Below are 26,469 nucleotides of genomic sequence, written 5' to 3'. Positions count from 1 at the left end.
AATCAAACCCGGACCCCAGTCCATGGGACGACGCTCAATCCACTGAGCCACACCAGCAAGGCAAGATCAACTTTGTTTTTAAAATTTGATACCTTAATATAAAAAAATAGGGTTGTTCAGATTTTTAAAGAAGCAACAAGAACCAGGCTAGAAAAACTAAACAAGACAGTGAAACATTTGTTTCCTGAGTTATCCCATTAGTTCAGCCAATTTAAGTCAGTAGTGTTAGGTCGGGTACACAGTTTAACCAGCAGGAATGTGAAGGTTATAAGGGGCCTTCATAACATTCTTGTATACAAGGGAATCACAATTTCTTTTGAGTGGAATTGAAGGCCAAAGACACACCCAACAATACCCCTCCTGGCCTTTTTTTAAAGTAATGCCGTCTCCTGGAGCAGGCTTTTTAGATGCCTCTGCTCCTTCTCAAACACCAAGGAAGACCATCAGTGCTGACATTTTCATTCTGAGAAGAAAAGACACGTTCTGGGCATGCTTGAAGAAAATGTCTTTCAGAAATAAGTGATCCTTTATCACCATTGCTATTTCCGTCCCTTCAATGACCTGGTTCTCAATACTTGTGGATGTTGTTCTGAGTGGCACACGGTGGTCTTCCCAGCCCACGATCTCTTCCAAAAATCTCTATATTCTTGAACACTTTCTTGCTCAGTACAGGCCAGTTTATATTGGAGTGTGCTGTCCTGTCCAATTATTCTTTTTTTAATTCTCACCCGAGGATATTTTTCTATTTATCTTCAGATAGAGTGAGAGAGGGAAAGAGAGAGAAAAACATTGATGTGAGAGACACATTGACTGGTTGCCTCCCACAGGACCCTGACCAGGGCTCGGGACAAACCGCAACCGAGGTCCATGCCCTTGACCAGAATCGAACCCATGACTCCTTGGTCTGTGAGCCGACACTCCAACCACTGAGCCAAACTGGCCAGGGCTATCCAATTGTTCTTAATACAGAGTCATATAAGGTTGTGTTTAGATATTTGATGGGGCATTAGAGCAAACACACATAAATACACACGCGTGCGCACACACACACACACACACACACACACACACACACATGTCCCACATGTTATAAGGTAGTAACTTAAAATTGTGTATGGTTTCTAATCATGATGCTCACCTGCTGTGTCTTTCTGAAGCCAGGCAGACTGTGTTTGTTCTAAGCGACTCCCTAAATTCTCAGTTCTTGGAGGCAAATAGAAAATGATTACAAATTATGTGACAACATTTCCAAAGATCCCTGTTTATAGTTTTCACAGATTCTCACATTGCTTGTCCTATGACCAGCTGTTTCGGTACGCAGAGTTCTTTTCATTTTTCTCTCTCCTGCCTGATATACGTACTAGGCGGTGCAGCATATTTTTGTTATTAAAATGCAATTGATTGGCAGTTGGGAAAATTGCCACTCTGGAGATCAGTTGATGCTGTATTTTCAGAAAAACAGTATAAAGAATAAAATCATACACTATCAATATATTTTTTTAAGTTCTAGTTTACAGCTGATTTAATGTATTCTGTCTGCTTTCATTTGCTTATATTTCCCATACCTGTCCAGTAGCAACACTTTCCTGGAAAAAGCAAGTTTGCTATCTTCTTACAGAAGAACACGAGGAGCCCCGAGCATCAGTTGATCATAAATTAAACTACAAACAAAAACGATGCTGTCAAGATAAGAAACTGCTGAATGGGTTACAAAAGCAATTCAAACACCGGTCTAACTACAGGGGCCCAGGAAACGAGCACCAAGCTCCCATTTCTGACTGCGTTTCATCTCAACTTCACATTGAAAATGCTTCATAAAAGATACTGGAGTGTAGGTCAGGAACGGGCAAAGCAATTGTTTTTCTGTCTCCTGGCACCAAAGATAGTCTTGCTTTTTTTAATCACAAAAGATTCAAATTTCCAGATTTGGGTTTCTGTTTTCTTGATTCAATCTTATAAAAGGTGCTGAACACCAGAGGGGAAAAAAGGGGGAATTATTTGTCCTGGAATGTGATTCTTTAAATTCCCATCTGCCCCTGGAGCATAGTATGGCGACTCGGTCAAGGGCATGTGAGACATTGTTCAGAGTATGTGTAACATACACCATTGGACGAGATGGGAAGGGAAATCAAATTAACTTGGTGATCAAAGAAATAAAGGACTTTCACTGCTCCAAGCGAATGTCAAAAAGCGAACAGCAGTGATACGGAAAAAAATAACATTTGAATTTGAAAGAGCTGTTGATACCTAGTGGACACAATGAGCCAATAAGAAATAAAGTTTTGCTTTTAGCACTGGGCAATCCTCAAAGGGGGCAGACCAGCATAACTCTTTAAACAATGAACAATCATTTCATGATATAACATTGTGTAACATGTTCAAATATACAAGACGGAATTCAGAGTGAGTGCATTTTTAAAACAAAACTGAAAGCTTTTTTCAAAAATTCAAAAGGATGAAATTTGAATTGGAAAATATGTTTTTAAAAGCTGTAACTGTTGAAAAGTGACTTTTCATATACATGAGCTATGAAATGAAAATGAATGTTAAGAAGAGAAAAATGGAAGTCAAAAAAGATAAAAATCTATTCAAATCAACCACTGACATTAGTTTTTAGTAGAATTTAATTGTTTTTGTCCACTCATTTCATGGACCAAGTTGGCCACCTCGAATAAGCATACCAGGATATCTACTTATCAGTTCTAACCCAATCCAGTCTTGGAAGGGGATTCTTCTGATTCATCCATATCTTACTATATAACGCATCCTTTAAATTCCCATCGTGATTTTCATAGGGCTGTGCGTCATACAAGCATCTATTTAAAAGGCCGATTATTTCATTGTCCTTCTGCCTGATCACAGGCCAGGCCATTGATCACTATCCATGAGTTGGTAAAATAAAAACATAGCAACAAACAGCATACAATTCAGACTGCTGAGCTGATTTATTTTGCATTCTTCAATTAGAGTAGCAGCCATCCATAGGCCAAATGGCTCTTTGTTGGTAAATTAAAAGGTGTCCATAGGGTACCACCCAGCAGGCAACAGGGTTTGGCAGCTCCTTCAGTGGTTCCAAAATTGGCCTTAGAGGAAAAGAGGTGACCTGTTCAAGTGTATCTCCCTGCATTTTGTGGTTCAATGTTAATGTAAAAACCGTATCTATTTTGTTAACGGAATTCTGGATGGACACTGCCTTCACCACTGGCTCATTTCTCTGACATCACCTAAGACATTATGGGTATTTTGGATTTCAGGATTAGTCTGTGGCCTTCTGTCATAGGAGCAGTCTTCATTAAAGCCCAGTAGCAAGCTAGAAGTTGATTCTCAGATCGAAATTTTCTGGTCCAAAATCCTGACAGTGTTCAGGGGCCGCAGTGTAAAATGTCAATAGTTTTTATTTACATTTAAATCTTTAACTTTTTGACTTACATATTATTTTTAGCTAAAGGTTTTACAGGAATTTTTTTCTGATTTTGAGTTACCTGAGTTGTGCTATAAGCATTATGAATATATAGGCTATATCTGAAATTTTAGTCCCATTATGCTACTCAATCTATTCAAATGGATCTCTTGAAATTTACTGAAATTGAATTAACTGTGTAGCTTTAAGGTGTTATGTGTAGATTTGTGGGATTCAATACACTAAATTGAGTTTTAATATCTTAGTGAAGCTTAGTACAAAGTAGGCAATACTGTGAGAATATCCTCTCTCTACTTTTGGGATGAGCACCTAGTAGTCTGGGCACTGGTCATCTGTAGATAGTGTTTAAATTATTTAACTTTATTTATTTCAGAAAATCAGAGATATAGAATATAAAATCTTTTATATAGCTTGAATTCTCTGGTCTAGTGAGGAGATGTACTCATTGCTAAAAATGAACAAAGATTGCCAGAGTGAGTTAGGAGTCCCCAAGGAAATGTCATTTACACTATAAGTTCTAAATCAAATAGAGTTTACACTATAAAAAAATTATAATGTATATTGTAAAATAATATCTCTACCTAGAGACCATGTATCAGTCCTTCTGGGCCAGGAGAGATATCAAATATACCCCAAATCCTAACACTAAATAAGCAATGTTAACTACAATTAGGTATTGCTAGCTAAATGTTCATTATAGACTTCCAGTCAGGATGGCGGTAGGTAAACACAGTATTGCCTCCTCCCACAACCACATCAAAATTACAACTAAACTACAGCACAACCATCATTCAGAACCACCTGAACTCAAGCTGCATCGAAGTCCTACAACTACGAGATTAAAGAAGCAGCCACATGGAGACTGGTAGGAGGGACAGAGGTGGACAGGCTGGTCCCACACCCACTTGTGGCGGATAAAAATCAGGACATCTCGGCTGGGAAGGTCCTCCCTGAGGAATGAGGGGTCCCTGTCCCATACCAGGCCCCAGTTCAGGGTTCCAGTGCCAGGAAGAGAATCCCCATCACTTCTGGCTGAAAAAACTAGTGGGAACTGAAGCTGATGGAGCCTCAGGCAGCTCCTCTTAAAGGGCCTGCGCACAGACTTACTCAGACTTGCTTCCTCTGAGCACAGAGGGGAGGCAGCTTGAGGGCCGGAGACATACAGGGAAGAAGTGAGGTGTTTGGCCTCTGGACAAGGGCTGGAGAAGGAACTTTCTCCACGACAGATGTGCTGGCAGAGGCTGATGCTTCTTTGGTGAGCCCTTCCCTGGGGAGGGAAATGGCTGCCATATCTGGGACTCCAGCAACCTGGCTCACACTGTTTGCCCCGCCCTGATGATTCCCTGAGGCCCTGCCCCACCCAACTTTCTAGGCCCACCCAAGCTGTTTCCAGAGGCTTTACCATAGGGTTGGCCTGTCTTGTATCCTGAGTCAGATTTTCCTAAAATCTCTCAAACAAGCAGCATCTGGTCTCAGCCGAGCCCCATACCTCTCATTAAGTGGCCCCCAGGCCTGGCACTAGAAGCAGCCAGCCTTGGTTCAAAACTTGGCTTTTCCTGGGCACTTCCAAGCCCAGCACAAGAAGAAGATATCTGGAGGTCACTCTGTAGCTAATGTCAGGTGGCCCCAGATAGGGCACAGGCAGAGGCTGGCCTTGCCCCAGAGCCAGCACACCTACTGGACAGCTCCAGACCACATTAAGCACCACCACCTAACCACCTCCTCAAGTGACATCCTCAATGAATGGAGTCAGTGGGTGTCAGAGTCCTGCTGAAGTAAGTCTTGCTCTACGTGGTGGGCCCCTACACAGCTGACCCTCCAAGGTAGTCAGAGGCCAGTGGTCAGTGGGCACACCTAGTCCTTACAGCTGATCAGCCTGAATAAATCCCTCCATTGATGTGCCAACAGCAATCAAGACTCAATTACAACAGAAGGGTGTACAGTCCATACTAGGGGTGCACTTTGAGGGCCCAGCTGGGGTGATCAGGGAGACTGTGCCACTGGATCCTATAGTAAACCTATAATAATAGGCCACCCTATAAAGCCTAGGAGACATATCAACTCTATCTCATACATAGAAACAATCACGGGGAAGCAGCCAACATGAGGGGACAAAGAAACATGCCCCAAATGAAAGAACAGAACAAAACTCCAAGAAAAGAATTAAACAAAATGGAGATAATCAATCAATCAGATACAGAGTTCAAAACACAGGTTATAAGGTTGTTCAAGGAACTTGGTGAGACATTCAAGGAACTTAAGGAGACCTCCAAGAACTTAGTCAGAACATCAACAACATAAAAAAGGACCAGTCAGAAACAAAGAATGCACTAAATGAAATAAAGAATAATTTATAGGGCATCAATAGTAGAGTAGGTAAAGCCAAGAAGCAAACCATTGATTTGGAATATAAGGAAGCAAAAAACACCCAATCAGAACAGCAAAAAGAAAAAATATCCAAAAAAATGAGAATAGTATAAGGAACCTCTGGGACAACTTCAAGCATGCCAACATTCGCATCATAAGGGTGCCAGAAAGAGAAGAAGGAAAACAAGAGATTGAAAACATATTTGAAAAAATAATGACAGAAAGCTTTCCTAACTTGATGAAGGAAACAGACATACAAGTCAAGGAAGCACAGAGAGTCCCAAACAAGATGAATCCACACCGAGACACATCATCATCAGAATGCCAAAGATTAAATACAAAGAGAGAATCTTAAAAGCAGCAAGAGAAAAGCAGTTAGTTACCTTCAAAGGAGCTCCCATAAGACTGTCAGCTGATTTCTCAAAAGAAACTTTGCAGGCCAGAAAGGAGTGGCAAGAGATATTCAAGGTGATGAAAAACAATGGCCTACAACCAAGACTACTCTATTCTGCAAAGCTATCATTTAGAATCAAGAGTTTCCCAGACAGGAAAAAGCAAAGGAGTTCATCACCACCAAACCAGTATTATATGAAATGTTGAAGGGTCTTCTTGAAGGAGAAGAAGAACAAAAATATGAACAATAAAATGGCAATTAACACATATCTATCCACAATTGAATCTACAAACAAAATGAGCAAGCAGAACAGAAACAGACCCATAAACACTGAGAACATTTTGTGGCTTGCCAGATGGGTGTGGGCTGAGGGGATGAGTGAAAAAGATGAAGGAAATAAGAAGTACAAATTGGTTGTTAGACTGATGAACCTCAAGGGAAGGGGGGGGGAAGGAGGGAGGGATGAGATAACCCAAAACTTCTATGCATATATGCATAAACAATGGACACTGATCATAGTGTGGGGAAGACTGGAGGGGGGCGGGATTGGGAAGGAGGGGGTTAAGGGGGAAAAGGGGGAACATCTGTAATACATTCAACAATAAAGATGACTTAAAAAATAAATGTTCATTATAGTTTAAAAAAATATGATTTAGATAACATTAAAACTATCATTTATGAAATGATAATAGATAAGTAGATAAATGATAGAGGTAATAGGCAATGATATATGAGTATTTATGTTTTCATTAACCTCCTTTCTCCCCTTGCAAATGCTATACAAGGTATGGAACGTTTTTGATCTACATTTTTTTATGTAAATCAATCTCTGGAAAGTTGACCGCTTGCCTTACAAATGAGGAAATGAAAAGATAAAAATAGTAGGAGATTTTGTTACAATTCAGTTCATAGAAAACCTTGGTCTTCAGATCCCTTCTCCAGGGTCAGTGAGAGCTGTTGGTTTTATTCTTCACCCAGTGATGACTTTTCCGTCTTTACGGGTAGAATACCAGCAAAAGGTCCAGTTTCTGGCCCAAAGACTCAGCCTGGAATCAAAAGCAGCTCCGCTGTACATTAACTATACTATGTGAAGAGTTACTTAACGTCTCTAGGCCTCATTTCCTCGTTTGCAAAATAAGGCTGTGCATAGTTCCTGAGTCATCAAGCCACAAGAAGACATAGAGCCACCTTAAGTGTATAAGTATATAAATAAAGAATCCTACTTGGTGGAAATTCATTTATTGCGGTTGAGTCTGAACTGATTAACCACAATAAACGAGCGCCGGCTATATTGCTAAATGAAAGGAGACAATCTGGAAAAGCTACATTTCGTATGAATGCAACTATATGACATTCTGGAAACGGCAAAACCGTGCAGGCAATAAAGACATCAGTGGTTGCCAGGCTAAGGTGGGGTGAGGAATGAATTTGTAGGTCAGTGAAAACCGGTTACGTATTCTGATGATGGATACATGGCATTATACATTATTCAAACACAAAAGTGCAATCTTAAGAGTTTATCCTTGGTAAACCATGGGCTTTGGCTGATTGTGAGGTGTCGATGTATATTGATCCTTTGTAAAACCATGTAAAATTTTAACGAGTGATGTTGATAATGCACGGGGTTATGTATGTGGAGAAGCCAGGAGTGTACAAGGTATCTCCATATCTTCAACTCTATTTCAATTTAAACCTAAACACTCATCTGAAAGTATGGTCTTTTGAAAAATTTAAATTGTCGTCTTTAAAAATAGGAATGACTTTGGGACTGCCATTGTTTGTTCTCTTGCACGTTCCGTTTGTGTGCTGTGAAGCACCTGTGCCCCGTACGGACACCTGTTGCAGATTCCTCTAAAAGAACTTCCTACTGCAGGTGGCCGTTGCATTAACTGAGCTAATACCGCATACGTGTCCAGCACACGTAACTGTCCTATTGGTTGAAGTAATGTTGTTAATAAAAGATTTGAAATTGACAAATGCTCAAACCAGGTTAAAACTGCCTTATGCCATCTGCAAACGTAGGTCACAGTTCACAGTACTTCCCCACTGTAGTCCTTATCGAATTTGCCATTAAATCACTAATTTTAAAGCCGGTCATTTACTGTCAGTTGCTCGGATTCTGCAGCAGATCTGTGAGGGTACTGGCTGTGATTGTAGGTATTCATAGCAACGCAGCAGAAGGAAGACTGTACTAGTTGAACAGAAGAGATATGTACTAGATAGATGTTTGTTTGCCCTTTACATTTTATGCTGGAGGCATTAGAGGGTAGGTAAGCTAAGTGACTTGCCAAAGGTCATGTGCTCCCTGATAGATAAAGCCACGCTTGGAAGCCAGGTGATGTTGTAACAGTCGTTACCTGTCAAAGGCTGGCTTCAGGGGTGTGGTGCCCCTGTGCCGGACTCCACTCTCAGAAGGGCCCTGCGCTGGGCTTAGGGCTCCCCTGGGCTGTCTTGACATTGCTAATTTTATGTTTATTATCTTTACTGTTGAGAATATTACAGATATCCCCCCCTTTTCTCCTCCACTGGGGCCTTCGCCACCCTGTTATCTGGGCCCACAGACTATGCATATATGCATGTGATCCGTCGGTTAACCTCCTCCTGCACCCCCCCACACCCCCCTCCTCTGAGATCTGGCAGTCTGTTCACTGTTTCCTTGCCTCTGCTTTTATTTTATTCATGACTTTACTTTGTTCATTAGATTCCACTTAAAAGTGAGATCATGTGATATTTGTCTTTCTCTGACTGGCTTATTTTGCTTAGCATAATCCTCTCCAGGTCCCTCCATGCTGACGTTGTTAATTTTTTAACAAGGGGAGCCACAGTTTCACTTTGTGCTGTCCCTCTCGGGGCCACCAGGCAGTCTCCCAATCTGTCCTTCCAAGCAGACTCGAGGCTCCTGGCCCGAAAGCCTTGCGGGGTTCGTGCAGCTGGAGACCGGTCTCCGCCTGGACGGGAGCGGGTGCAGGGGCTGCTTTCCCGCCAGCTGTTTCCAGGGCCCTGAACCTGAGGAGCGATGGGAGAACCTGCCAGAGCTGCCTCACCGGAGAGAGGTGTACTAGCACCGCCCACTGCCACAGTGAGTTACTACAGCGGCGCTCATCAGACCGGAGGCCATCCCCGAAAGTCACGTTTCAGTAACAGATAACACCTTCCCACACTTGAAACTCACAGCAAAACCTTAAGCATTGCTGCATCCTCCTGTCTCCAGGCCTGTCTGCCCGGGATGCAGATTCTCCCTGGTTTCCCAGCATCTCCTCCTTCAAAACTCCACCAGGGTGTGTCTGTCTGCAGAGCGCCCCCTGCCCCAGGCGTCCTGGCTCTCACTGGGCCCATCAAATCCTTGCAGGCTCCCACAAAGTCACTGAGATGGGAAACTCACAGACTAAGGAAAATTGAGGTGTGAGTAGCTGTTGATAAGGCTGCTTTGAAACAGCAGCACAAACTATGAGATGCTGCAGTTTTATCTGCCCCAGTCCCGTGGTGTTCCTGCCACAGACGCTCCAGCCCATCCCCCATGCCAAACACTTCCTCGGAGGCTGATTAATTCGGATCTTTTCATAATCTGGAGGTGATTAGTGAGCTTATGGTATGAAGCCCTAATAAAATACAAAGTATCAGGCCCCAAGAGCAGGCTAAGTCAGGGTCAGACCCGTGGCTTGCCCTCCAGTCCAAGTTTTTCAGATGTTTTCTGGAATCTAGATACTCCAGTGATTGCAATGCTAGAAAGAGGGCGTGGGGGGTGGGAGGGGAGAACTGAGCTTTCAGCACCTTCCCCGGCAATTCAGTGATCACTCTCCTCTCTCAACGTCTGTTGCCAAGCTCCCCTCATTTCCTTGCCCTGCCCACCCCACCATGCTTTCCGTTCCTGCCCCGTTTCCCGGGAAAGGACCGTGGTTCCTCTTTCCTGGGGGACAGGTAAGCTGATGGGTGGATCTTCTGGTCACCAAACACACAAACCTTCCTGGAGCTTCATCCTCCCGTTCCAGTGAAGACAACGTCTTCCTGAATTGTCAGCTGTTTTATCTCTGGGACCTTCGTATCAGCCCTTAAGCATTTCCAGCTTTTTCACTCTTAAAAGCAAAATCCCATGGTGGAAACTCTACCCTCAGCCCGTCATGCGTGGTCCTAACGCTATCTCTCGTCCTCAAGTGTGCAAAGGATTTCTCTCTACTGCTTTGTCCACTCGGCCCGTCCCACGGACCGTAGGGACTGTTCACACCACACACCGTCCGGCGGTGTCCCCATCCTCCAAGAGCCCCCCCAGGAGGCCTCCGTGTGGTTCAGTACAATGGACGATTTTCAGCTTTCACTTAATCTACCCACTGGGCAGAACTTGACAAGCAGATTCTTCTTGAAATACTCTCATCTTTGGACTTTTCCTTACATTTCTCTGGCCAGTATCTCAATTCCTTCTAGTTCTCCCTTTTCTACACCAATTTAAACTGGAATTTTTCAGGGCTCAGCCCTAGGCATGCCTTCTTCCCCATTTTATTTTTCCTAGGTTGTCTTAGCACATCCGCTCCTAAGACTGTTGTAGCTCACTGTCCTTAGAATCCAACTTGTCTTTAAGCTGCCCTAATTAACAACCTCAGAGACAGCAAGATGAACAATGGGGAATGTTATAGACGGCTTTAGCCCCATAAAAATTAACCAGAGTTTGACCTTCACTGGGAATTTGAAAAGCAACATCCTTCAGGAAAAGGGAGGACAGAAACGGCCCCAAGGCCAGAGTGTCCTGCATGCTCTGTAAAGAAACTGATAGGGAGAAACTGAAGCTCCCTTTACCCCATAAAACTGTAACTGTTCAACATGTGTGTATTGCACCTGACTGACTGCTGATATCCGTCTCGAATTTGTTAGTTTTTAAAACTTGGATAATGAATAGCAGGACAGATGTATGCTGACCCAGTTTACCCAGTTCCCTTTCGCCTCAGCTCCCTCCCCCCTCCGTTCCCTCCTGCTTATCGCTAACTGCCTCCGCTTCTGTACACGCAGCTTGCTTGCTCTGCTAAACTCTTGAATGACCCCTGCCCTATATAAGCAACCCTCCCCCTGAGCTCGGGGCTGCAGTTCTCCTCTGTGTAGGTTGGCTGCAGTCCCTGCGCAGGTAATAAAACATCCCCCAAAACTGAAAAATTGAGTCTGAGTGTGGTCGATCTCCTGGGTTACAACAACTTAACGTACTTACTTTGTGCTAATCACATAACATTTCTACCAGATATGATACTTCAGCCAAATTTTCTTTCCACAGAAACCCCGTGTTCTGAATTCTAAGACCACATGAAACCCTGACTATGAACGTGCCCACTGAGGAGTCTCCAGGCACCAGAGACTTAGCGTGTCTGGAACTGGACTCACAGGCTGGCTCCAAGGGCATCGCCTCTTTCCCTCCAGCATTCCTGACCTCAGCACATGTCAACTCCATGGCTGACGCCGCATATGCTGAAGTGATTCTTGACTCTCGTCTCTCCTCCAGCCCTCACTTCTAATCACCTACGAAACCGCGGTGCTTCTGACCTCAAAATGTTGCTCAAAGAGATTTCTCTCCCATCCTCACTGTCACCACCTTCGTCTGTGCCACCGTTCAGCTCACCTGCTGCAATAGCCTCTGACTGATCTCTGTCTCACCTTCCCCTCCAACCCACTCTTTGCTTGGAAGCCAGGTAGATGCTTCTCAAACGCTAATCTCTGATGCCTCACTTAGAACTCAACTCAATTTGGTAGCATCCTGTTAGTTGCATCCTGTTAGTTTTGAAAACGGTCCAGGACCCTGATCGGAGCTGTAACTCCTTGCACGACTGGGACCCAGGCCTGCCTCCCCTTGGGCCTTTCCACTTCCCTGTGCTTCGATCGCAGTGTGGCCTCGGACATGGGGCTTGGGCCTGCCTCTTCGTTTTCTGCGAACCCTGCACTCAAGCGTGCATCCTAAACGAGCTGAGAACTTACTAATCATTTGTTAACTGAATGAATGGACCAATAGAAGCTGCAGGTACAAAAACCCTACTTTGCAATGTTGCAAGGTAAGACCAGGACTGCCTGTGGGCGGGTCCTCGAGCTCCAGGGAAAAGCAGAAGGAGGATTGCATTTACTTAGAAAAAAGTAAGTATCTGGCTTCATAAAACTTTGTCAGCTTAGAAGTGGCCCTAGATCCACAGTTTATGGGTACACAGCCGTGCTGAGGGACCTTTCCAAAGACATGACCGTCATAAGCCAACGTTGCTCAGACAGCCTCTGCGGCTTGTGTCTGGGATGAATCGGTTTGAGGCACTTCCACACGCATCACAGAGGAAATCCCAGGGCTCAGGAGCTCAGCATGGACCACAGAAATCACACAGCAGCACCAGGAGGCAGTCTCATGGCCTACTCGTGATGTGGCTACAGTGCGGGACAGGGGTTTTCAATGAATTTGCTGTTATATTTCCTCTCTCTCTCTTTTTTTAATGCTCTTTTAGAGATTAGAAGCACCCACAGCCATGCCACTTCCAAAATGTTCTAGCAATCGCATAGCTTTTCTGTTTGGAAAGTAGAAATACTTCCCTGCGTGAGAACAGACGCTGCCGAGCACTTGGTCCTGCCCTGGCAGGCTGGTGTGTTCTCCCAGAGGACGAGTGACAGACACGGCGAGGACAGGCAGGCTGCCCCAGATTGACTTGCTCTCTGGGGTGCACTGGTGGTGAAAAAATAATGAGGAGACACGGTATGTTATGGTACTGCTTCATCTCCAGAGAAGGGGGGGGATGTGTTATTTGTTGCCCGGCATAGTCCTGGCCCGCAATGTCAAGCCAGTGCACTGCAGAGTGATGAGAAGCACCGGGCTAGCCGACGGCTGCCCACGGCTCGAGATGCTTGTTCGGGGAACACTCAGGGATGTGCGAGATGGACGCGAACCCTCAGCGAACTGTTATTAAAGGACAGAGCACAGCAGCATGGGGCTGGAAAGGACAGAACACAGCAGCTCCTTTTCTCCCATGTCCCTGTTTGTGTCTCTTTCTCTTCATTGGATTGTGGCTGGTTTGCGGTCATTTCTCTTCCAGCCTTACTAGTAAAAGCTCTGGCAAACACAACCCCCTCTCTGCTCGTTCGCACTAGTGCTGTTCGGGTTCAAGGTCCTTTCTAAAGGGTAGTGTTGACATCGACCTATGAGGGTTTATGGCTTTCGCTGGCTTTTCCTCATTTCTAGGAAGAATTCCGACGCGACACGTGTCCCCACTAAGATGAAAGCAGGCGTTTCCCTTCTTCTTCCAAAGAAGGTTGAGGAAGCGTCAGGTCATTCCCTACAGGACCGAGAACACTGAAGTTTAATTACTGTAGTTTATTGCATTCTTTTTTTGGCTTCATAGATAGCAGAACAAGGGACTATAGGCCAGAGCAGGCCACTCAAAAAGGAACACAGGAAACATCTATGCATAATGAATCACGATTACTCCAATAATGAAGAATTGTCAATAGAATTAAATGACACTTCCAGCTATTCTATTAAAAAATCTTAATACAAATGGCAAGGAAAGCCCTGTTTGACTCAGTGGTTAGAGCATCAACCTGTGGACCAAAGGGTCTTGGGTTCGATTCCTGTTCAAGGGCACGTACCTGAGTTGCAGCTTCGATCCCCAGTCCTGCTCGGGGTGGTGCCGGAGGCAACCGAGAGATGCCTCTTTCTTGTCGATGTTTCTCCCTCCCTCTCCCCCTTCCGCTCTCTGGAAAAATATCCTTAGGTGAAGATTAACAAAAAAATAAAAATAAAATAAAAACAAAAACAAATGGCAAGGAAAGAACTCAGATGGAAGTCAGAGATTCTGGAAAGACTCCAAGAATGCGTCATTCTTTCTCTGCGTCGTCAACAAGAACCCTCTGCTCACCGTCTGAACGGCTGTGGGCAGCAGCGGGTCCCCGGGTGAGGACGCAGCCTGGAGTGCTTTCCTTTCGCGGCTCGGTGAGGTCCTGGTAAGAGAGGCCTTGAGGAACAATTATGGGGGCTGTTGAAAAGGACTTGACCTACAGAAATGTGTGAACCCTCGGGGATCTGGTGGGGTCAACGTTGGACCTGTGCGTGTGTGGGTGTGTGTGCGTGTGTGCGTGTGTGGGTGTGTGTGTGGGTGTGTGCGTGTGTGCATGTGTGAGCGCCTAACTGCGCTTGCTCTCCTCAGCCTTCCAAAGAAGAGGCAGAGCTGAGTGCTCCCTCCTCCTGAGGCTGGGAAGGCATGAGGAGAGCCCCCATTAATGTTTTCCTGCCGCCAGCCTCTTAGCATCCTTCCAGCAGCCGAGGTGGATGGGGATTCAACTTCCCTTCCTCGGAGACTCCCTGCACTTAGGGTGCTTCAGCAACCAAAACCGATTCCTAGAGATCGCAAGGACAAAGAACCACACCCCAGAGGGTGCAAACGGCCCGTGAAGGGAAATCCCATAGTGTAGGCACCAGCCAAGCAGAATCTCCGCAGGGGACAGTGGAGGGCGCAGATGACACAATGTATCATATAAGGGGGCAAAGAGCAACTCCGAGGATTCCAGCTCAGCACAGAACAGCACTTCCTAAAACGAAACTACATGTAAGCAGTGGAAAGTTTTGGGGATGGGAGGAAGTACGGGATGCCGGGATGCCGCTGTTAAGAATGGTTTTAGGGACCTGGGACAATGAGTTTTAAGAATGTTCACTCAAAGTGCAGAGCAAAAATGTGGGAAGACAGAAAGCCTGTAGGGAAAGGTACGAAATCTGGAACATAAATTTCAGAAACTTAGCATCCAAATCAGAATTTCAGGAGAAAAGGACACCGATGAGAGATACATAATAACTAGGCAAATGATCGAAGAATGTTTCTGTGAGATAAAAAACTGGCTTCGAATGAAAAATTGCACTAAGTTTCTGGAAATAGTAATGAGAAATACACATGCTAATAAGATGCCTGAACTCTTAAGAATAAAGAGAAAATGGATGATTTCTATTAATTTTATCTATCATGTGTATAGTAACTTGGTAAGGGATGGGATGAAGAAACATTTTTATGAGATGTGATATTTAAATATTCATTTAAACAACTTTCTGAAGTATTTCTCCTGATGCATTAGTCCCACAATTTCACCAGCAAATGTATTTATTTGCTAAATACAGCGATTAAAGAAGATTATGTAATACTAACCTAATTTGAAATTCTCTTACAGAACAGGACTTGACGTTCTATCCCATTACATTGGTGGCAAAATTTTTCTTGAGTTTATAAGACATCTTTTATTCTAATACATTAAAAAGTTAGATAAGAGGAAATGAAATGTCTCCAAAAAGATTGACTTTTTCACATATACAGTTTCCAATGCTCAGGGAGAAATTAAATCACTATCTCAAGGGAACATTGTGCATAGTGTTTATATGGAGCCTTTCAGCCACTTACTACCTTAAAAAGAAAAGAACACCAGAAATAATAAAGGGGCTGGTTTTAAAAGCATATCAATGACGCGAATGATAAGACTACTGGTGCTATAAATGCCATAATTCTTTCTTTCATGGAGCTATTTTTCTATTTTCGTAACAGCAGGACATCAAGTAGTTTTTATTAGAATTCAAAATAATTTGATAAGTAAATGTCTGGTGCAAAATAATAATGTTTTAAAGTATATTATAAATTTTAGTCAACCAAAATATACTGTGAGTGTAAAATTAACGCTATGGAAACATAACCCATTATGTTCAAAGTTGCTTCTAATCCTGCTTCTGTTTTCCATAAAATATAACCTCAGTCACCACAATAGAAATGCAATTTAGAGTTTTAGGCCTTCTTCTTCCCCTCTATCTCCACAGATTTGGGAAATCAATCTTATTTCCCTGGACAGCCCTCTTTCTTTTATAAAATGAGAATAATAAAAGTGTCTATGTGAGGATGATTAGAGACAGCACGTAATATAGAACTTGATACATTGTAAGTGACGAATAACTATCAGTGGTGACCATGACTAACACTGTCGTTTTTTTATATCGGCCAAGGTAGGCTTGCAGTTGAGTGTGCAAAACACAGAGTTCATCTTTGTATTACTACCTATTAATAATTGTATTCTTTTCCATAAAAGCAACTGTACACCCACCTTTTCTCACCCCTCTCTATGGATCTGTTTAAGCTCTCTGATTTGTATTTCTTTTCACAGTGCCTGCTTATTGTCATTGCTTTTGTTAGTGTTGTTTTAATTTTTGCTTTTGGTTGAACTCATGGAATTTTCTTCATTAAATTTATTCTCATTAGGCTTGAAAGATAAATATCTTATTTCTATTCATCTGGTTGTTGCTTCTTAATTTTTAAGTGACACACTGAACAAACATTTTTACCAGCATGTACATATAATCTCACTTCTATGCTAAGATAATAAATAAATATGCATTCCATCATTTTTAAACAAGATGTTTACTAAAGACTTCTTAACATAGTAAGGAAAAAATGGAAACAACCTAAATTTGTAAAAGTATTACAATTTCCTAAACAAATATATACTCCAATTAACATAGGTTAAATATAGTTATACATTTCTATGATAGATACAATATAACCAGAGCATCACAATAATTTTCTAAAATAATAAAGTGAGACATCATTTCCAAGAACACATGTAGCGAGATATTCAGGACACAAAGTGGCACATATTATTTCATTCCAAATGTGCATGTATGTGTCTGCATATTCCATGCCAAATTAAATACCTCCCAACAAGCAAAAAGATTGAACTAAATATGCCAGATGTAATGATGATCCCTCTTTGGTGAGATTTTTTTCCTCTTTATATAGTTTTCAACTTTTCACATTGATCCTATATTACTTTTATAAACAGAAAAAAAAATATGTAGTGACTGTGATTTTGGGAAACACCAGTTAAGGGAAGGTAGTGGGACAGACCCTTATTGTGACTGCCCTCATTGTATCAACATAGGGTCCATTTAGCCCCAAAAGACTGGTGTCTGTCTAATAAGTGAGACATTACTCATAAATCTGCTTTATGACATCTTTATTAAGGATTCAAGTTATACCCAGTAAGTTCAACCACCACAGTACAATGACAGAGGCAGTGGACCGTGGTGGAGCAGATCGGTGTAAGCTGAACCCGAGCCTGGTGTCCTCACTGACAGCCGATGAACTTGGTAAGATTCTCACCCTCTCTGAATTTCAGTTTCCTCATCTGAAATGGGGAAGTCATGTCTACTTAGCCAACTTTTTGGAAAATAAAATAAAATAAAATAAAATAACATACGTAAAGAAAACAGCTCATTATCTGGCATATAGTTTCTATAAAGTAAGTTAACGGAATCATTTCTCCTACTATAAAATCAACTTGCTCCCATGTAGCCGCCCTGCCATAAAGGAGAGGGACAGGTACCAGCCCGAATGATTGTCATCCGGTTAATGACAGGAATAAGCATGTTAACTTCCAGCTGAATGTTTCTCCATGTTGGAATGTTCTGGATACGGCACAGGGAGTCAGCACTGGGTTTGTAAAATCACTCGTCAAAAATAGTCAACGTTAATAATCTGGTAATGATACCAGATGGTTATAACAAAAAATCCTGATATTATCAATGAATTGGAGTGACAAAGGCAGTTATATCTGCCCAAAGCAAAGCATAAGAGCTTTTAAAATATGAGTAGCTCAAATCTCATGTGATGCAGTGAATATGAAATATAAGTGTAACCACTTAATTGGAAGTGATTTTAGGAAGAGTACGTAAAGGTCCTGAGTGGTTACAACATTATACTTGTACATTGTCATAGAAGGAGGAAACATTGGGTGACCGTCTGCTGGGCAGAGGTACAGCTGGGAGCTGAAGGCATACGATAGAGCCTTTGGGTGCTCGACCTTTTTTATTTTACTAACAACTTATCGAGTGGTAAAAAGCTATATATTATTATTTTTAATTTTTTTCCCTTTATTGATTTTAGAGAGAGAGGAAGTAAGAGGGAGAGAGAGAGAGAAACATCAGTTGGCCGCCTCCTGATGCCCCACCCCTGGGGATCGGGCCCACAACCTGGGCACGGGCCCTGACCGGGAATTGAACCGGTGACTTCTTGGCGCAGGGGTCGAGGCTCATCCCCTGAGCCACACTGGACGGGCTATATATTATTTTGTTATCTCTTATTTTCTACATGAGAGTAGTAAATAGTTTTGGAGGTGATTGCTGAGACCAAAAATGTGACCTATTAAGAAAAAGATTTTCAAAGCAGTGAAATAAAGCACATACACATAATGGAAAGAGGAGTACAGTAAAAAACCATGTAACAACACCAAGACCTACACCCTAATCTCCCTTTCACAGGTGGGAAACGAAGTCTCAGAGAAAGGTAACTCATTTTGTTCAAAGTTCCGTATCTACCTAGTGGCAGAGATAGAAATCTAACCCTTACTATAAAGGGTCTGCCTCCTTACAAAGGTCCTCGTTTTGTTTTTCACACCTAAAGTACAAAATGCTCAAATTCCTTTTTGAGTTGCTGACCATTTTGACCACATGGCTCTGCATTTACCAACACGGGAAGTGGATAATCAGATGCAGTCAGCAGTTTTCTAGTCTACTTAGCCTATGGCTTGTCTGCAATATGTTGACATGCCCTTCTAAATATCTTTGATCTTGGTATTATTAAGTAGCTCAAAAATCAAATTGCAAAAAAGCTAAAGTATCCTCCAAATTCAATAAACAATAACTCTATTACATTACTTACAAAATCTTCATAAATTGTTCCAAGCATAAAGCAAATTCATGGAAAATATCACAAGTAAAGTAATTTGCCACCTTTCTGGATTTCCTTAGAATTCAGTGGCTCATCTGTGGCCATGCACAAGGATGACCTGTGCTTGCTGTGGACACATCAACTCGGCAGGAATAGAACCAGAAGTTCCGATGATACATGTCATTCTTTTTTTTCCTGGATAATGGAAATTATCTCATGAGAAACAGTGAAAAGAGAAACTCATAGCAGCTTTTATAATCTAAACTGAAACTTGATTCACTTCGATTAACTTCTAGTCGTGTACTTGAGTACAGCCAACTGATATGATTCTTCTAAAATTCTCTTGTATTGATGCTTTTCTTATTCATACAGCATCCTATCTCCTTTCTTACACTGACCTCCTGAAACACAAGTGTGATGATTTATAGAGACTTTATAGACCTCTGATTTCAAGAGAAACGAATAATATAAGCCATTATTTGGGTTTTATCTTCCTTGAAGTAGAATACCCAGTGAAAACCATGACTTCTGGTGTGAAACTGTATCTGTTTGAATACTGTTCTGCGACTTACTATGTGTCTTTGGGCAAGTCATTCATTCTCAAGTTTGTTTTTACTTTTTCTGATCTGTAGAAAGGAGATGCTAATGTTGCGTGAAGATCAAAAAGTAATAGTGTATATGTTTAAACGTTTAGACTTTTATTTTGGTGATGATGGCACACTTGATGTCATATCAACACTCTTGCTGACAGTAACGATAAAAGTTGGATAAAATTAATTGAAAAACTATTGGAATGTGTCAGAAAGCAATAAAGGAAGTCAGAACTTGAGAAGCCAAGATCCCACATAAAAAGGAAGCTCACTGGAGTGAAGAAGATTTTCTGCTCAGCTTTTAACTGTCAGGCATTTGCTGATTCACAGCACAGGACACAGAAACGAAAAAGAAAACATTTTGCTGGAGTGTGGAGGCAAAGGTGGGAGTTCAGAGCTTCAATCGCATTCAGGAGGCAGAGGCCAAGATCCCAGCACGATGGAGAAGCACAGGGAAGTGAGCCACTTCTTGAAGTACTTGCAAACTCCTAAGATGCTCGTGTAAGGAGAGACGAAAAATCAGAGGAAACGCTCAGAAGAGACGCAGAAAACCAGTGACTCAATGAGCAAAGTTTTAGCAGTGTCATGGTGCTGAGTAAACAAACATTGGAGTTCAGGGCTGACACTCAGGAGCGGATCGGGATTTCAAATGAGGCTTCCAAAGGGTCACACTGATAACAGGGGCAAACAAGAAATAGAAAATTTCAACTAGATCACAGTTAAATGCCTGTTATCTATGTGCATTAGATAAAGCATGTCCCCCTGCCTGGTCGGTGTGGTTGAGCATCGACCCATGCATCAAGAGGTCGCTGGTTCAATTCCTCGTCAGGGCACATGCCCAGGTTGTGGGCCCGATCCCAAGTGCGGGGCATGCAGGAGGCAGCCAATCTATGTTCTCTTCTTGGTGTTTCTATCTCTCCCTCTCCTTTCCTCTCTCTCTAAAAATCAATAAAGAAAAAACATTTTTAAAATAAATAACAATAAAGAAAAAGCATGTCCCTTGAAAAAGAAAAATACCTCTCAGATTATCTACCAGTTTTCACATATAAGGCTCAGTAATAAAAATTTTTTAAAATAACTTTCACGCTAGGAAATACCAACAAAAAGAAAATATAGCCCTGGCCGGTTTGGTTCAGCGGTTAGAGCATCAGCCTGTGGACCAGAGAGTCCTGGGTTCAGTTCCTGCTAAGGGCACATACCTCGGTTGCAGTTTGTCCCCGGCCCCAGTTGGGGTCATGTGGGTGGCAGCCACTCGATGTGTCTCTCTCACATCAATGTTTCTTTCTTTCTCTTCCTTCCTCTCTCCCTCCTGCTCTATCTGGAAAATGCAAAAATGTCCTTGGGTGTGAATAAAAAAAAAAAAAAGAAAATATAATGTTAAAAACAGCTCATAAGTGATCTAAACATTGCAATTTTCAGATACAGTCTTTAAAATATTGGTAAGTAATATTTTAAATAACTATAGAGAATATTGCCTCAAAGCTGGAAATTATTTTACAAAGTGGAGATCCTAACACTAAAGAATACAATGACAAATCAAGAATTTAATAAGCAGCTCTAATTTCAAAAATAGGTAGGGAAGAGAGAGAATTAGCAAAATAAAGAACATAGATGTTTGCCTGGGTTGCCGTAATGTAAGGCCACAGCCCGAGTGGCTTAGACAACAGAAGTTCATTTTCTCACGGTCTGGAGGCTGAAACCCCAAGACCGAGGTGCCGGTCGTGGCCAGGCTCTGATGAGGGCCCTCCTCGGGTGCGAAAGGCCCTTCTCACCCAGTCCTCAGTGGTGGAAGGGGTCAGGGACCTCAGTGGTGTCCTAATAAGGCGCTGACCCCATTCACGAGAGCTTCGTCCCCATGACATAACCTCCCAAAGGCTCCAGCAGCTAATCCCACCTCACTGGGGACTGGAGTTTCAACATAAGAATTTGGGGGGAGGGACGCACCAACATTCAGACCACAGCAATGGCTCTTTTCATGAAAGCCAGACGCTTAGTGTTGCCGTGTGATCATTTTGTTACGTTGTTTGAGCAGAAAAAAACTGTCTCCCCAAGCGTGGAGCAGAAATGCTGGGCCGGTGCTCCCCTCCCCAGTGGGTCGGATTTAATTTTGCATCAGCTGTGACACCAGCTGCTCCCTTCAGAATCACGAGGGGCAGCTGTTCCCAGAGCACCGCCTCGGCTCCGCCAGGAAGCGCAGCCTCTGCGTGGGTGGCTGCTATGGGGACAGGGCTTGCGACACAGGTGGTCTGGCTATCAACCCTCGACGGTGCTTTCCACCTACGTTTCCAGACCTGAGAGTGTGAGGCATCGATCCGAAGGAAATGAGCCTGAGATGAAAGTTCACAAAGCGGGAGTCACCCCCGGTGCGCGTGAGAAAAGTTAGTCCTTTGGGTAACAGGAGCACAGTAGCAGGGCCCAGCCAAAATGAAAGCCAGCGGATAACAAAATCATGACGCGAAATCCAGTGCAATTTTTAAAAAATATGTTTTTGTTGATTTTGTAGAGAGAGAGGGAGGGAGAGAGAGATGGAAACATTGATTTGAGAGAAACACATCTATCAGCTGCCTCCTGCACGCCCCCTACTGGGGATTGAGCCTGCAACCCAGGTATGTGCCCAGACTGGGAATCGAACTGGGACCTCTCAGTCCATGGGATGATGCTCAATCCACTGAGCCACAGGGGCTGGGAAAAAAAAAAATCCAGTGCAATTTAAGGAAAGATAAAGTTTGAACAAGTGAGCAGCTGGGAAAACAATGCAAAGCTGTTTAAACTGTTAGTGCCAAGTGTCCAGAGCTGATACTCAGGCATTGAGAGGGTGTGCGCTGTGATCCACCTGCCTACCGTTCTCACACAGGTGACAAGAGGACAAAGGAGGGATAGGTGACTGGTCTAAAGAGCCTGTTGCAGCCCTAGAGCCCTGCTCCCCATCACCAACTGCCCTGCTCAGCTCGGGCTGCCGTGACAAAATACCACAGCCTGGATGGCTTGAACAACAGACATCATTCTTTCACAGTCCTGGAGGCTGGCAAGACCAAGAACATGGTCCTGGCAGGGTTCTGTTTCTGGGGAGGCCTCTCCTCCTGGCTTGCACACGGCCACCTTCTCACTGTGTCTTCACGGCAGAGAGAAGGCTTTGGTGACTTTTCCTGTTCTCCTAAGAACATCAGTCTATTGGATCAGGGCTGCACACTTTTGACCACATTTAACCTTAATCTACTCTTTAAAGATCCTATCTCCATTACAGTCATTTAGGGGATTAGAGCTTCACACATGAATTTGGGGGTGACACGGTTCAGTCCAGAGCCCCGTCTAACACTGAGAATCGTTTACCTAAACCGGTGCACAGAACACCCGGGCGAGCCCTTCCCTTCGCTGCACCCGTCTGCTCGGAAGAGCTGCCGGCTCTCCCCCAGCAGCCGCACTGACTGCTCCGCGAGCACAGGCCCACGTGACATGAAGGCGGAGCCCACGACCAGACCTGCTGCCTCAGAACGTGCAGGGAAGCCCAGGTACATGTTTCAGTGCTGCTGCTGTTGTGTTTTAAAGTGTCTTAGACTCTATAATGGAGCTGGTTCATGGATCACGTTTTGAGAGAAGCTTCTTTAAATATGTTGAAAGTCTAAAGTCTACTCACACGACAAACATTTGGTAAGACTTAGTTGCCCACAGTAAGTATAAGAAAGTAAGCTTTCTCTACTCCTTGCTTAGGTGAAGCAATTAATCTGAAAGGAAGAGGATCTGATGGACTTACCAGATGAAATCATAAGCGGCGCAGGAAACATGAGCGGCCTGCTGACCCGCGAGGCTTCCGCCCAGCCCCTCCCTCCCAGTGGGAACGCTTAGACCGAGACTAAGGAACAACCTCTCATCGCGTGTCCCAGACCCCTTGCCAGCTAAGTTCTGCTTGATTTGTAAGTCCTCACCTAACCTCCTCAATAGGTCCTGTGACTGTAAGCAAATCGAAGACAGCAGAATCAATTCTACTATAGTGATTGGTATACAAAGAGCTACGTTCCTGTGACATCTCACCGATGGGACAGTGAAGCAAGGCTGGACTGATGTTCCTTGAGGACTGCTCTGAAGGCGGGGCCCCGGAGATAGAGAGGCACAAGCACAGCCGTGTTTCTAGGAGTTGAGGACAGGAGGTGTGTGGACTCCGGCGCATCTGTTCAGCACTTCGGTGCAGTTTCAGGGAAGAGGCATCAACAGTGACTCCAGCCGAGGAAGGGAACCAGCTTCCTCCTCTCCCCACAAGCCCTGCTCTCTTGGGCTCCTGTAGTGGCCTCTCTGCCTCCTTCACTCCCAGCGAGCAGACACCTGTATGAGCAATTACCTCCATCACACCTCTTCTGCTCCAAAGACCCAGAGGGGTTTCCTAGTCTCCTATCTGGATGCCATCACAACTGATAAATTTTTAAACAACTCCAAGCTATCTGTTCTATACCCTTAAGAAAAACCAGAGGAGGGCATGGAAGAGATAAATGGTGATGAAAAAAAATTAAATTAAATTAAAAGTTTTAAAAATGAATAGAAAGAAAAAATAGGAAAACAAAATTGATATGCAAGAAAAATGTTATTTTCCTTTTTTAAAAAAAAAATAATGCCACAAAGTCATCCTTTTGCAGCTTATAAATTATTTCCAGAGATTGTGTCATTCAATCCTCTTATTAATACTGCAGTTTAGGTTTTTTAAAATCGCCCTTTGCTTCAAAGGTGATGGAGAATGTATGTTATTTGCCTAGGGTTATTTAAGAAATGACAGAAATACTCCTTGAACTCAGATCTTTGGACCCTAGGAACAGAGTCCTTTGTCTTAAAACTTCATCATTAATTTAAGAAAATCACATCTGAAAAATAAGTCTTCAGGTTGTGTGAATGTTGTTGACTCACAAGAAAAACTCATATGCCAGTCCCAAAGCACATGCTTCATACAGACAGTTACAGAATATTTATATTCAACAACAAATTCTTTCTCGGGGTCTTAGCATCTTCTTCAGATACATAGACGTAAATGTGATAGAAAAGATTAGAAAAGGCTTCTTTTTATCCATCAGATTCTTGTGCTTCCTTGTCTCTAGTCAATGATTCTCAACTGTTCATCTCAATGGTGCGTTGTTGGGGAAAGTATAATATTTTAATTATTTGGTATAATGAGAGGCAGCATGTGGTCTCCACGGATTGTGTCCTGAGGTTGCAGAATTTTTTTTCACACAAGATCACACTTATACATTGTGACAGGTTACACCATTTCCCAAGATGATGCACCATCTGCCTGAGGAAAGAAACAAGAATAGGCTCTGTTGTTGTTTAAATATGATGTTGTTTTCAAGCTGAGATTCAATAAACATGCACCGGGCCATACCAAAGACTCAGGGGTCCTTTTAAATTACAATTTTTATTTAGATATTTGGTAAAGTTGTGGAAAGATATAAAGATTAGTGATTACAGTGTCCTAAAACTACTGAATAGTCACTTTCTTTTTAACCATAATAATGATGACTTAGAAAATAAAGAAATAAAACTTAAAGAGAAAAGTTCTTGGTTTTGATTTTGGTCACTATAGCTTCACAAAATCTCTTGTATATTATTGAGACATATAAAAATGTTTCCACATGAATGTTACAGCAGATAAGGATCTCTTATAATAAATGCTTTCACCAGGTATGGATTTCTTTTGACAAGAGCCCTGACTTGTGATGTTTTATAGATACCCTCTCAGGAGGAGCTTATGAGGGCTTTTAGAACATTTTCCATTAATGAAAATCCAAAAGGATAAAGCAAGTAATATTGTCTTTATAACAGTGTTGTCATTTTTAATTCTTAAATTGTATCTCTTTTCAATTATCAAGGTTGAAACCACATGAAAGTTTGAAAGCTTATTGAGGAAAGAAAAACCCAGGGATTTGAAAAGACATTTCCAGTTGAAGTAGTTTGTAAGATAGGTCTTGAAGTTTAGACATACTTCAAGCATAAAGACATGGAAAAACAGAAAGAACAGAATGTACTAGGTAAATAAGATCAACAGACTGAGCTAGTTCATTTTTCTTTAGCTTTCTTAAGGGGCCCATCAGTCACGAACTTCTTGGGGACTTGAAGTCACTGTCCGTTGACTTGTAAGAGGCTCATACAACCTTGCACTTAGCGGTGCCCTCCTGGCTCTAGGGAGCTGCAGGAGGCTGGTCCGGCCTAGTGGTTAAGACGGTGGGTTGAGTCAGATCCCCCGCTAACTGTAACTGACTCTCACTCTTGGTGGTTCTTTGAGCCTGTGCAAATTAGTTTCCTACAGCACACCTCAGGTTTTCTGTGGGTGAGCTTGTTTGGGACAGTGTTTTGGGATGTTGGCAAAGACCTTTCCACGGACGCAGGGGGCTGCCATTTTACTAACCACCTGATAAAATTTACAAATACTACCACACCAGGAGACTAAACTCAACCGGTCCTCAGTTCTGCTATTTCCTCTGACGACAATCACCAGGTATTAAGACTACACAGACAGTAAAGAGACTTAAAGTATTTACATTTTCCTAATGACCAAATTGGTGGCAGGTACACCAGATCTATGATGTCTCCAAACTTGAAGCTAAGTTAGTTATTTTATTTGCAGACACTCTATTGTTCGCTTCAAGCTATCCAGATATGTCCTTAGACATGCCTTCATGATGGGCCTGGCTAGAACATAGGTTTCTCTGCCTCTATTAAGCACTGGTTTTATTTGGATGTTGTTTTTCGTGCTATATTATTAACATGAAAATGTTAAATTACTTGATATATGGGAGCTCAAGTAACGGTACTTATACAGTTTAATATTTATGACTAACTTTGTCCTACTTACTAAATCCCAAATGTACCTGTCACTTTATTGCAACTATTAAGTTACAAAGAGGTCGTGGAGGTGGGCCCTAATCCACTATGACTAATGTCCTTATAAGAAAAATAAATGTGGCCAAAGACATGCATAGAGGAAAGACAATGTGAAGACATGGGGGGACAAGAATAATCCACAAG

This window comes from Molossus molossus, unplaced genomic scaffold, assembly GCF_014108415.1.
Source record: "Molossus molossus isolate mMolMol1 unplaced genomic scaffold, mMolMol1.p scaffold_m16_p_11, whole genome shotgun sequence".
Classification (NCBI taxonomy): Eukaryota; Metazoa; Chordata; class Mammalia; order Chiroptera; family Molossidae; genus Molossus; species Molossus molossus.
Note: the sequence above shows the minus strand (reverse complement) of the source record.